The sequence below is a fragment of the Mustela lutreola genome, chromosome X (assembly GCF_030435805.1).
Source record: "Mustela lutreola isolate mMusLut2 chromosome X, mMusLut2.pri, whole genome shotgun sequence".
NCBI lineage: Eukaryota > Metazoa > Chordata > Mammalia > Carnivora > Mustelidae > Mustela > Mustela lutreola.
Window position 1 is genome coordinate 61,671,770 of NC_081308.1, and position 11,531 is coordinate 61,683,300.

General features: G+C 44.1%; 1 long non-coding RNA gene across 1 annotated transcript; it reads left to right on the forward strand.

Annotated features, from left to right (window-relative positions):
• Positions 1–2,782: 2,782 nt before the first annotated feature.
• Positions 2,783–8,420, forward strand: LOC131821578 (uncharacterized). The gene is made up of 3 exons (XR_009349947.1): positions 2,783–2,922; positions 3,235–3,372; positions 8,170–8,420. It is a non-coding gene; the product is annotated as an uncharacterized LOC131821578 (long non-coding RNA).
• Positions 8,421–11,531: the final 3,111 nt, after the last annotated feature.

The following is an 11,531-nucleotide window of genomic DNA, read 5'->3' on the forward strand; positions in this document are numbered from 1 at the left end:
GCTAATTTCCCCCATTGAAACCATTTTCCTGACCAAGCCCCTTTACCCCTTCACCCTGGCCACCTCCAGAGGCTCAAGACTTCTCTGCTCCCTGGTTCTCTGGAGGGCAGGGGTGCAGGACTATGCTGAGCCAAGCCAAGAATCACGAGCTTGAGGAAGGGTTGCTGGAGCAGAAGCCAAGGCTTCCCCAGCTGAGGGATATAGGCCTTTTGGCCCTGGGAGGAGCCGAAGTTCCTTGGCTCATGTCTGAGGCTGGACCCCTAGGTCTACACTCCTTAAACCAAAGGCATGTGGAGGGCTCATGAATCATGTGTCATTTAATCTACTAGTACAGGACAGTACTCTAGTAGTTTAATCTACTAGTACTCTCTGTTACCATATTACTTCACATACTCATGTCAGAAAGTGTACTGGCAATTCCAGATTCCGGAAGGCCTAGAAATACCACCAGCACCACCAACAACAAGAACTATCATTTATTAAGTCTTTTTGTGTGTAGGCACTGTGCTGGACACTTTGCATGTATTTTCTCATGTAAAGTCCCGTAGCCAGCCAATGAGGTTGTTGTTATTAGTATGCCCATTTCAGACAAGGAGAAACTAAGGCTCAGAAAAGTTGAGTTCCCTACCCAGTGCACATAGCTAGGAAGAAACAAAACTGGCATTCAAATCAACCCAGGAACACATGCCCATTTTGGTTAAGGCTAATTTAACTACGAGCCCAGAGTCATGAACCGGAAGCCCCCTGGCTACTTCTAGTGGAGAGGAGCAGAAAAGGATGGAAGTCCCTCTTGCTGGGACTGTCTTGTCCTCTCCTCCCTCACCCCTCCCCACCCCACCCCACTCAGCCTTCCCTCCTTCCTGTGTTTCTCTTCCCTCTTTGCTGGTTACACGGAAGCTGTGGAGACAAGGGCAAGGGGACTTCCATCTGCCAGATCTAGAGATGCAAGGGCTGGGGCCAGGGGGATCCAGAAGGGGAAATGTTTTAGCTTGAAGATCCAAGATAGAGGAGGGGAGACTGTGGAGGAGGGTGTCCCAGGGAAAGAAGATCATGCTACAGACTTGGGCAAAGCCCCCCAAAGCTGCAATGAGGGTCTGACCTGACTCCAAACCACTGTGGTCTGGCTCCTTCTTGTTAGCAAGGAATGATGAATTTGAGAAATTACTGGAGGAATTGGGGGAAACAATGAATTTCCTCATCCACACTCAGGGTGGGATTGGGGAGTAGGGAGCCTTCCCCAAAGGCCCTGAGCCCCATTCTTCAAAATTCCTCACAAATGCCTTATGGGGTGGGTACTGTTACTAGCCCTACTTTTCAAATGAGGAAACTGAGGTATAGAAAAGTTTAGGAGCTTGCCTGAAGAAACGTAATAAGTGGCAGAGTTCCGATGTGAACCCAGGTAGTTTTGCTCTGTGGCCTTCTGCCAAACTCCCTGTCTATGGCTCGGTGGGAGACTACCTCAGAGGACCTGGCTGAGGTGCTCCCCAAACTCCTTCTTTGGTGGACAGAGGAAAGGGGCCAAGGTCTGGGAAGGCCAGCTCTGCCATTCACCATCCATAGTGGAGCCACAAGCAAGCGAGTGAGCCTCAGTCTTCTTGTCTGTAAAATGGGGCCAAAAAATGACTCCAGCAAGGTTGTGTATGAAAGTGTCTCTCCCTGCTCCCCAGGAATAACAACTGGCTCAGTCCTACCTTGTTGGACCTCCGACTGGGCTTGACTAGGGACTGCTTTGTGAGTCCCCCAGATTCCTGCTAAGTGCTGTCTTACTGTGGCCAGCACCATGGGTTGGCTGAACTGGGAGAGGTGGGGCTAGTGGGGGGGTGGACCTGAGGTCTGGCTCTAATCTCCTGTCTTGGTTCTGGGTTCTGACACTAACAGGAGCCCAGACCCAATCTTGCCTACCGCTGCTCTTGGTTGCTGGGTACACTTTCTAGTGCTTTGGTGACCTGTCCCCTGAAGCCCTGAGGACTGGGCTCTGCCTTGCCTTTGCTGGTCTCCTATAGGGCTGGACTCCAACCTCCCAAGCCCTCCTGGGGTCCTGCTGCCACCTCCTCACTTTGCCAGTTGCTGTGTCCTCCCTCAGACTTCCTGTGCCACTGCAGAGCCCACAGCTCCCAGCTATGCCCCCCCCCCATTGGCCGTGGCCACAATCCTCCAGACAAAATTGCTGTGCAGAGGGAGAACTTGATTCTTGGGGCACCTTGGTGGGTTAAGCCTCTGCTTCCAGCTCAGGTCATGATCCCAGGGTCCTGGGATCCAGCCCTACATCAGGCTCTGTTCAGCGTGGAGCCTGCTTTCCCCTCTCTCTGCCTACTTGTGATCTCTCTCTTCAAATAAATAAATAAAAATAAAAATTTAAAAAAAAGAACTTGGTTCTTATCCTCTCCTCACTGGTGAATGGGTGAGGCACCATAACATAAGAAAAAAGAAGCAAGGAGCTTCCTACTTCCGGGTGCAATGGTCAGAACTGGAAACACTTCTACCCACCACAGGCATGCCCTCAAGTCGTTCCTTCCTGGGCCCAGGGCCTGGAAAGAGTGCAGGAGTGCAGGAGGCTGCTTCCCTGTCCAGTAGAGGCCATCTTCTTCGTGCCTGGCTCCAGGAGGTAGAGGTCAAATCCCAGCCACAGAGGAGCAGAGCAAAGCAGGAAAGAAGGGGAGGAGGAAATTTGAAGAGTCTGGCAGTGGAGGAGCTTGGGCCAGGGCTGGGGGGGGGGGGGGTGTTGGGATGTGAGGAGGAGGGGCTGGGCCCAGGGCTATTTCTGTACAATAATACAGGGGAAGAGGGCCAAGCTGACAGGACAGTGATTAGTCTTCAGGGAGCAAAGGCAAAGATACTGCCGGTGAGCCTGGGGCCGGAGAAGCTGGCCTGAGGCCCAGTCCGGTGGGCTGGAGCAATGATTTCAGAGGCCTGGAATCTGAGGTGAGCTGGGCCCATAGACAGGGAGCAAGGAAGGTGAGAACAGGGAGAGAGGAGCCAACCATCTTCCTGGTCCCACCTCCCACACAGGGTGCTGAGAAGGGGGTGTGAGCTGGCCTGGTCCTACTGTCTGCCACCATGGGGTTATCTGGCTGTGTGTGGGGGCAGAGTTTCTGCAATCCACACTTCCTGGGCTCTGGCCTGTGTGTTTGTGTGTGTTGGGGGGGTAGGGGGTGATGGCGTGAGAAAAACCCAGGAACACAAGGCTCAGAAACCTCAGGGGAAGTGTCAGACTTGCTTTTTTTTTTCCCACAGGATTTCCAGTCATAGGGTCTAGGAGAGGAGGTGTTGGAGGTCAGGGAGTGGGGCGGGCCCGCAAATCACATTTCTGAGGTCCTGAATCTGCTGTGCCTTACGCTGTGCATTACCATGCTGACGCCTCCTGCAGACTAGGTGAGTGATCAAACTTGGTTTGCACAGACAGAACTAAGGGGCAGAGCGGTGAAGTGATTTCTCAAATGTTGTGCCACTGAGAAGTGTCAGGTCCATCCTACTTCAAAAAGCCCAAGTCCATCCTATTTCCAAGCCTGGCTTTGGAGGCAGCATAGCAAAGTGCAGGGTTAGGAGTCCAAGCTCTGCTCTGGGACTATTGGCTTGGAATCTCCCACCTGTTCCCTGCCAGCTGCATAACCTGGGGAAAGTTACTTCACTTCTTTGAGCTGAAGTTTCCTCATCTGTAAAGTGGAGCTAATCATAGGACAGACCTCCCAAGATTGTTTGAAGGATTACAAGAGTTAATATGTGTACGGTGTCTAGAACAGCACATGGTACACAAGAACCCATCCATAAAAACTTGTATGAGTACTCACAGGGGTCCTCCATGGATTCGCTTAGAGGATGGAGTATGGGAGAGGTGAGGGAGTTGTGTGGAGGAAATACAGGACAGAGGGTTGCTCCAATCTCTTTAGAATCAGAGCCCTCCCACATCTGGACAATAGTATCAGAAGTCTTCCAATGGGGAGCCCTTGTGACCCAGGAATTCAACTTCTGGGAATTCATCTTAAGGAAATAATGGGTCAAGAGAGCAAAGACGTATGTACCAGGATGTTCATTTCCAGACTGGTCATTAGAGTGAAAAACAAGGACTTGTTTAAGTGAATTATGGCATATTCATACACAGCAGCCATTAAAAACAATGATGTCACTTTTTAGGTATTGATATGGAAAGAGATTCCTGATACAGTTGTCAAGGGAATCAAAGCAGTTTACCACACCGCAGGTAGGCAGGGTTTGGGAGAAGGGGTGTTAGAAGGTGAGAGTCAGGGAGGGGAACTTAGTCATATTTTTGGACCACATTATATTGGTTTACTATGAACATCTATTACTTTTATAATTAGAAGGGAAGAAGCAATAAAGCTATTTCCATTTTTGAAAAATATAATCTCAAAGATCCAGAACCCTCTAAGTGGAAAATGGTCATCCATTTGAGTCCTCTGGGACTTCAGATGAGGAGTTCCCTGGGCATGAGTGGTCCAGGGTTTCACATCCTCCCTGTCCTCCCTGCTAAGAAGAAGGGTGGGGGAGTAACAAAAACACCTGGTAGAACCAGACAGTCCTGGCATCTGCTGCTGAAAACAAAGCTTCAAAACCAACATAACCCTCTCAGGCCTATATGACCATCCATGTTCATTCATTCATTCAACAAATCTTTCTCGAGCACATACTGTGTAACCTGGGCTAAGTGATGAAGATGCAGCAGTGAACAAAGCAGACAAAAACCGGTGCTCTCATGGAGTTCACGTTTCAGTGAAGGCAGGCAGACAATAAATAAGATAGAGGCTCTAGTCTATGGGGTGGTGATAGTGCTCCAGAGAACAATTAAGACAGCCAATGAGAAGAGTAAACGTGAGGTGCAATTTAAAATAGAGTGGTCGGGGAGAGCATCTCTGACAAAGTGATATTTAGGTAAACACCTCAAGAAGATAAAGGAGCAAACCATGTGGCTAATTGGAGGAAAAACATACCAAGCAGAGGGAAGCGCACGTATAAGAGCTCTGGGGCTGGAGGTAGTTGGTATGAAGAGATATAGAAAAGAGTCCAAGCAGTGTCAGTAAAGGGGAAAGAAGTGGTAGGTGAATTCAGAGAGGAAATGCGCAGTAAAGCAGGCAGGACCACGCCAGACCAAAACAGAGTTTGGGTTTTACTCTGAGTGAAATGGGAACCAGAAGAGGGTTTTGAACAGAGTAGTGATAACTATTTTAACATGATTACTTTGGCTGCTATCATGCAAATAGGCTGAAGGCAGAAGAGTCAAAGAAGAACATGTGGAAACAAGTGGGGACATTGCTATGAGCAGCAATGACGGTAACCTAGGTGAGAGGTAATATGGCAATGGAGGTTGTGAGGAGTAACTGGAACCATAGCTCCCTTCTGCTTGATATTCTAGGTCCATAGTCCCCACCAAATCCAGAATAAATGAAGCAACCTTTCCTCTTTAGTGAGAATAAGACATACAGTATGTCTCAGTATAGAAATACCCTTCTCAGAAGGGGAACCCTCCTACACGGTTGGTAAGAATGCAAGTTGGTGCAGCCATTCTGGAAAACAGTATGGAGGTTCCTCAAAAAGTTGAAAATAGAGCTACCCTAAGACCGAGCAATCATACTACTGGGTATTTACCCTAAAGATACAAATGTAGTGATCCGAAGGGGCACGTGCCTCCAAATGTTTGTCAGCAATCCCTACAATAGTCAAACTATGGAAAGAATCTAGATGTCCATCAACAGATGAATGGATAAAGAAGATGCGGTATATATATACAATGGAATACTATGCAGCCATCAAAAGAAATGAAATCTTGCCATTTGTGACGACGTGGATGGCACTAGAGGGTATTATGCTTAGTGAAATAAGTCAATCAGAGAAAGACACCTATCATATGATCTCCCCAATATGAGGAAGTGGAGATGCAACGTAAGGGGTCTGGGGGGTAGGAAAAGAAGAAATGAAACAAGATGGGATCGGGAGGGAGACAAACCATAAGAGACTCTTAATCTCACAAAACAAACTGAGGGTTGCTGGGGGGAGTGGGTAGGGAGAGGGTGGTGGGGTTATGGACATTGGGGAGGGTATGGGATATGGTGAGTGCTGTGAAGTGTGTAAACCTGGTGATTCACAGACCTGTTCCCCTGGGGCTAATAATACATTAAATGTTTATTAAAAAATTAAAAAAACAAATGAATGGATAAAGATGATGTGGTATATATATACAATGGAATGCTATGCTGCCATAAATAAATGAAATCTTGCCATATGCAATGACGTGGATGGAACTAGGAGCTATTATGCTAAGCGAAATAAGTCAATCAGAGAAAGACAATTATCATATGATTTCACTGATAGGAAGAATTTGAGAAACAAGACAGGATCATAGGGGAAGGGAGGGAAAAATGAAACAAGACGAAACCAGAGAAGGAGACAAACTGTAAGAGACTCTTAATCTCAGGAAACAAACAATGTTGCTGGAGGTGAGGGGGAGGGATAGGGTGGCTGGGTGATGGACATTGGGAAGGGTATGTGCTATGGTGAGTGCTGTGAGTTGTGTAAGACTGAAGAATCACAGATCTGTACCCCTGAAACAAATACATTCTATGTTAAAAAAAAAAAAAAAAAAGAAATACCCTTCTTAGCCCCTCTCAGCCCCAACCTGATCCCAGGGCTCCACCTACATTTCCAACCTAGGCTAACACTGTCCACTTCAAGAAAGCATGGGCTTTTGTCTGTTTGGTTCATTGCTGTACCTTCAGTGCCTACCACAGAGTTTGGTGCTTACTTGGCACTGAATGAATGAATGAACGAATGAACAAATGAACAAAGAGTATTGTGGAAGTTTAGAGGAGAGAGAAGGAACTCAGCCAGATGGTGGGAAAGGAGAGGGATGGAGATGGGTGGGCTTATCTGACCTGCTGACTCAGCCCGACCCTGCATAGCAATCCCAGGCCTCAGAACACACACATAGGCTCAGGGGGGGCCCTTCCCTCCTTAGCCTGGCGGAGTGGGTATAAGTATGAATGTTAACTATCTCATTGATTGGTCACAGGAGAAAGCGAAGTGGCTGCCTCACTTTCTCACTTGAGGAGGATCACTTCTATCTTAGGAATAAGAAAACAAATCTAGAGGTATAAATAGAGTCAGGGTCCTGACTGGGAAACAGGAAGTCTGGATAGACAGAGTCCAAAGCGTGGGTTCTGGAAAACCGGAAGAAACAGTTTTTCACCCTGCTTCTCTGTTCTCCACTCTCCTATCCCTGCCCTCCTGGCACAGTCCTCCTGCCTCCCCTAGGAGCCCCATTCCCATTCAATAATATGCCTTCCCAACCTCTTTGTTCTCCCTCCTGCTAATTGTTCTTCAGATTCTTCGCCAGCCTTCTCATTCCTTTGAAAACCCTTCTCCTTTCCCATCATCTAACTGAGCTCCTTCTCTCTCCTCTAGACTTCCATAATACTCTTCGTTCATTCGTTTGTTCATTCATTCATTCATCCATTCAGTAATCTTAAAACTATCTCTAACCTCCTTTCTTACTAGCAATTTAATTCTCTACAGATACCACTGCCCTCATCTCTGTAGTCTGCTATGGAAGACTCACTTCCCCTCTAATTCAAGAGAAGAGCAGATTGGCTGTCTCATCAACTCATAGGTACACCACCATTTTCCTCCTATGTTATCCATCAGTATGCCGGGAGTTATTACTAATGTGATCCAGGGCAGGTCCTACAAAGATTTACCAAGCATACTACCAATAAGATAGGGAAGGAACTATCCCTCACTATTGTTTATTTTATACCTTCTTATTCATTGGTCATTCAGACTTCAAGTTAAGCATGGCAGAATGAATGAACATATTTGGCACTATTCCCTCCCCAAGTCCCACTAAGATGACAGTAAATGGATTTTAAAAAGACATCAGGTTAAAGGACTAAGAGAACAGAACTGGAGAGAGCCAACTGCAACAAAGTGTTGGAAGCCGGAAAGCAGATGAAGAGGAACAGAGAAAAGGGACACCCAAGATGGCAGTAGGGGAAACCCAGAAGCAGGCTAATTTACCCCAATTTACCCCAGAAATGTTTAGGAATTGAAACTCACCAGGTACCTCTGAAAATGGGGGCATATTTTGGGCTGTAAACAAGTAGATTGGTTCAAAGTATGTATAAGAAAAATTAGATATCTGAGTCTCTTCTTCAATATTGGCAGAACACCAGAGGTTTACTCCCCAGAGAGGCTGAATGTGCCTGGATGAGGCTGGAGGAGTCAGCCTCAGCTGAAGAAAAGGATGCATCACATGAACAGGAGAATCATGTGATAATCTACATACTGAACAGAGAGACCTCCTCCATCCTCTTCCCTCACTCAGTTTCAAAAATACTGGCAAGGTGATACTATATCACCTCCCTTCCCCTGCAAGAGGTCAGAGGCTTTCTCCCTGGGGAATCTGATATTTGGATATTTCCTAAAAAGCCCAGAAAACTCACTCTACTGGGACCAGTTAGAAAAAAAAAAAAAAAAACAAAAACAAACCTATACTCTGCGCACCGAGTTCCAATAAGCTTTTTATCTCCTCACTCTTAAAAATAAGCACACATGCAAGGATCACCAGACACTTGAGCAAAGCCTTTAATGTGGGAAACAGACTGAAACAAACAGAAAAATGAATTCAAAGGAAATAGACACAACGCAGGGAGCAGAAATATCTAAACACAAACACCAAACATCTCAGTGGCTTGCAACAACAAAGGGCAAACTTTTGCTCATGCCATATCTTTTCTGTATGCTGACTGCAGTTTTGTTACATGCTGTTTTCACTCCAGGAGTCAGGCTGAAGGAGAGGTGCTATCTGGTGTATCACCAGGCTCATAGCAGAGGAGAAAGCCATATGATAGAATCACACGGTGACTTTCAAAGCTCCTGCTCAAAAGTGGGACATGTCTCTTCCACTCACATTATGTTGACCAAAATAAGTGATGTGTCCAAATCTGATGTCAGCAGAGCAGGAAGTATAATTCTTCTGCAAAGACAGTCCCAATAGATGGAAGTAGCAAATATTTTAGCAATACCAGAATCTATCAGCATCCATAAAAGAAAAAAAATAGAAGGCAAAGAAAAATAAAAGAAAGTTTATAATTTGCCAATATGGAAACATAAGTAAAACATCATATCGAGTTTAGGAAGATAAAAGTTGACAGCAAGTAAACACAAAGACGAATAAATGAAAAAGACGAATAAATGAAAAAAAGAGAAAATTAGGACACTCCAAGAGACCCAATATCTGAATAAAAGCAGTACCAGAAAGAAAGAACAGAGACAAGAGAGAATGAGAAACTATCAATTGCATTTCTCAGAATGGAGGGATATAAATTTCTGAATTGAGAGGATACTTCAAGTATCCAGCACAAAAGATTCACAAAGACCAGCAACATGGCACATCTTTGTGAAATTTTAGTACACTTAGTAAAGAGATCTTAAATGGTTCCAGAAAGGAAAAAAAAAAAAAAAAACAGATGCATACAAAATCTCCAGAATCAGAACAGTATCAAACTCCCTCAACCACAAACTGAAAGCTTGGACATAATGGATTAACATGATCAAAATTTTAGGGAGAATGAGTTCCAGCTCAGAACTTTATACTCAAACTATCAATCAAGGATGTGGATAAAACAAAGACATGTTCAGACTAACAAGCTGTCAAAATATATATCTTGCATGGACTCCTTCCTATGAAGCTACTGTAGGATGCAAGCCAACACTAGGAACCCAGGAAACAGGGAAGCTAATATAAGAGGAAGGCAAGGTGATTCTTCAAATGGAAGTAAGAGGAAAAAGTCCCTGAGCAACAGGCAGCTAAGCAGCAGTCCTAGTAGATCTATGGATCACAGAGGGTTCCAGGAAAGGTGCTTCCAGGAGAAGGATGTTTGGACAGACTGAGATGAGATTTACTCTTCTGGCACTGTTTCCCAATGAATTAGTTATAGGTACACAGAAAACCAATCAAACACACACAAGAAACGGAAGCATTAATTGTGAGTAACACAAAAATTATTCAAGAATGGACATGTAATTATAGGACAACTCAGGCCTCAGTCACTCATGTCAGCGCTGAATACTGATACAGCTATATCAGGACTATGGGAAGAAGGGAAACATTTGCACATAGTCACGTGGATGAGAAGAGAGTGAAATCTGCCTTCTAGAATAGAAGTCAATAGATAATATCTAAACCTGAAAAATCAAGACATATCAGTACATAGGGAAGAAATATGGAGAAAAATATCAGAAAAAATATTTTTCAGCTAAAAGGGATGAAAACATTTACCTCTAAATGGTAGGAACTGGGCATAGAAAGTAGTAGGGCGGGAATCTTCTTTTTGTTTTTGTTTTTTTTTTTTAATAGGTTTGAGCATTAGAATAAAAGAGATATTTGTTCAAGTCTGGTTTTTGGTATAAACCTTCTAAACTATATACATTGATAAAATGCCTTTTATAATTTATTTTCCTAACTAATTGTGAGGTTAAATATCTTTAACGTGTTTATTGGCCGTATTTGTAGTTCCTCTTCTCTAAATTTCCCGATAATATCCTTTGTCTGGCTATCTTTTGGGCATTTTGCTCTTTTAAACCCTTATTTCTACAAGTTCATTATAAATTATAGATTCAAACATTAATTCATTCAACAAATATTTATTAAGCACCTATTATTTGCCAGGGACTGTACCAGGTATTGGGGATTTAGTAAGCAACAAGATAGGCTAAGTCCTTGATCTTATAGAGTACATGTCCTAGTAGGGTAAGACAGAGAACAAGTGAACAAATATGCAGACATGCTGCTTTCTGATAAGAGTTAGTGCTCTGAGGAAAATGGAAGAGGGTGACAAGATGGATTGTGAAAGGTGGGTTGTGGCTTTTTGGATTGGTCAGTCTGAGAAGGCCTATCTGAGGAAATGAAATTTGAGTCATCAAGGCCTCATGAAGATTCACAGACACATGTAGCATTTCAGAAAGGAAAAGGAGAACGAAAAGGAGAAGAGAGGTGAGGAGAGAAGGGGAAAGGAAAGGAAGTGAAAGGAAAGGAAAGGTAAACAAAAAAGAAAAGAGGGGAGAGGAGGGGCTGAGAGGAGAGAAAAAAGAAAAAGAAAAGAGAAAAGAAAAAGAAAGAGAAAAGAAGGGTGCTAAAGAAATAGAAGGAAAACCGCCGTGGATAAAAGTTGCCAATCATTTCCACAATCTGTCACTTGTGTTTAACTTTGTTAATGGTACCTAATGTTATACAGATTATTCCAGAATTTTGATGCCAGCAAATGTATCAATCTTTTCATTTAGATCTTTTGCATTTTGTGGATTCTTTAAAAGAAAAATTTCAATAATATCAATATTATAACCACAATATTGCTATTATACTAACTATATCATATAATTATAATGATATCAATATTATAACCATAATTTTCAATGTTTTACAAGAGTCTTATATTTTACATTTTGTGCTTTTAATTTGTCTGTAGTCTGAAGAAAATATTTTTTCCTAAATAGACAGCCAATCACCTGAATACCATTTGTTGAAT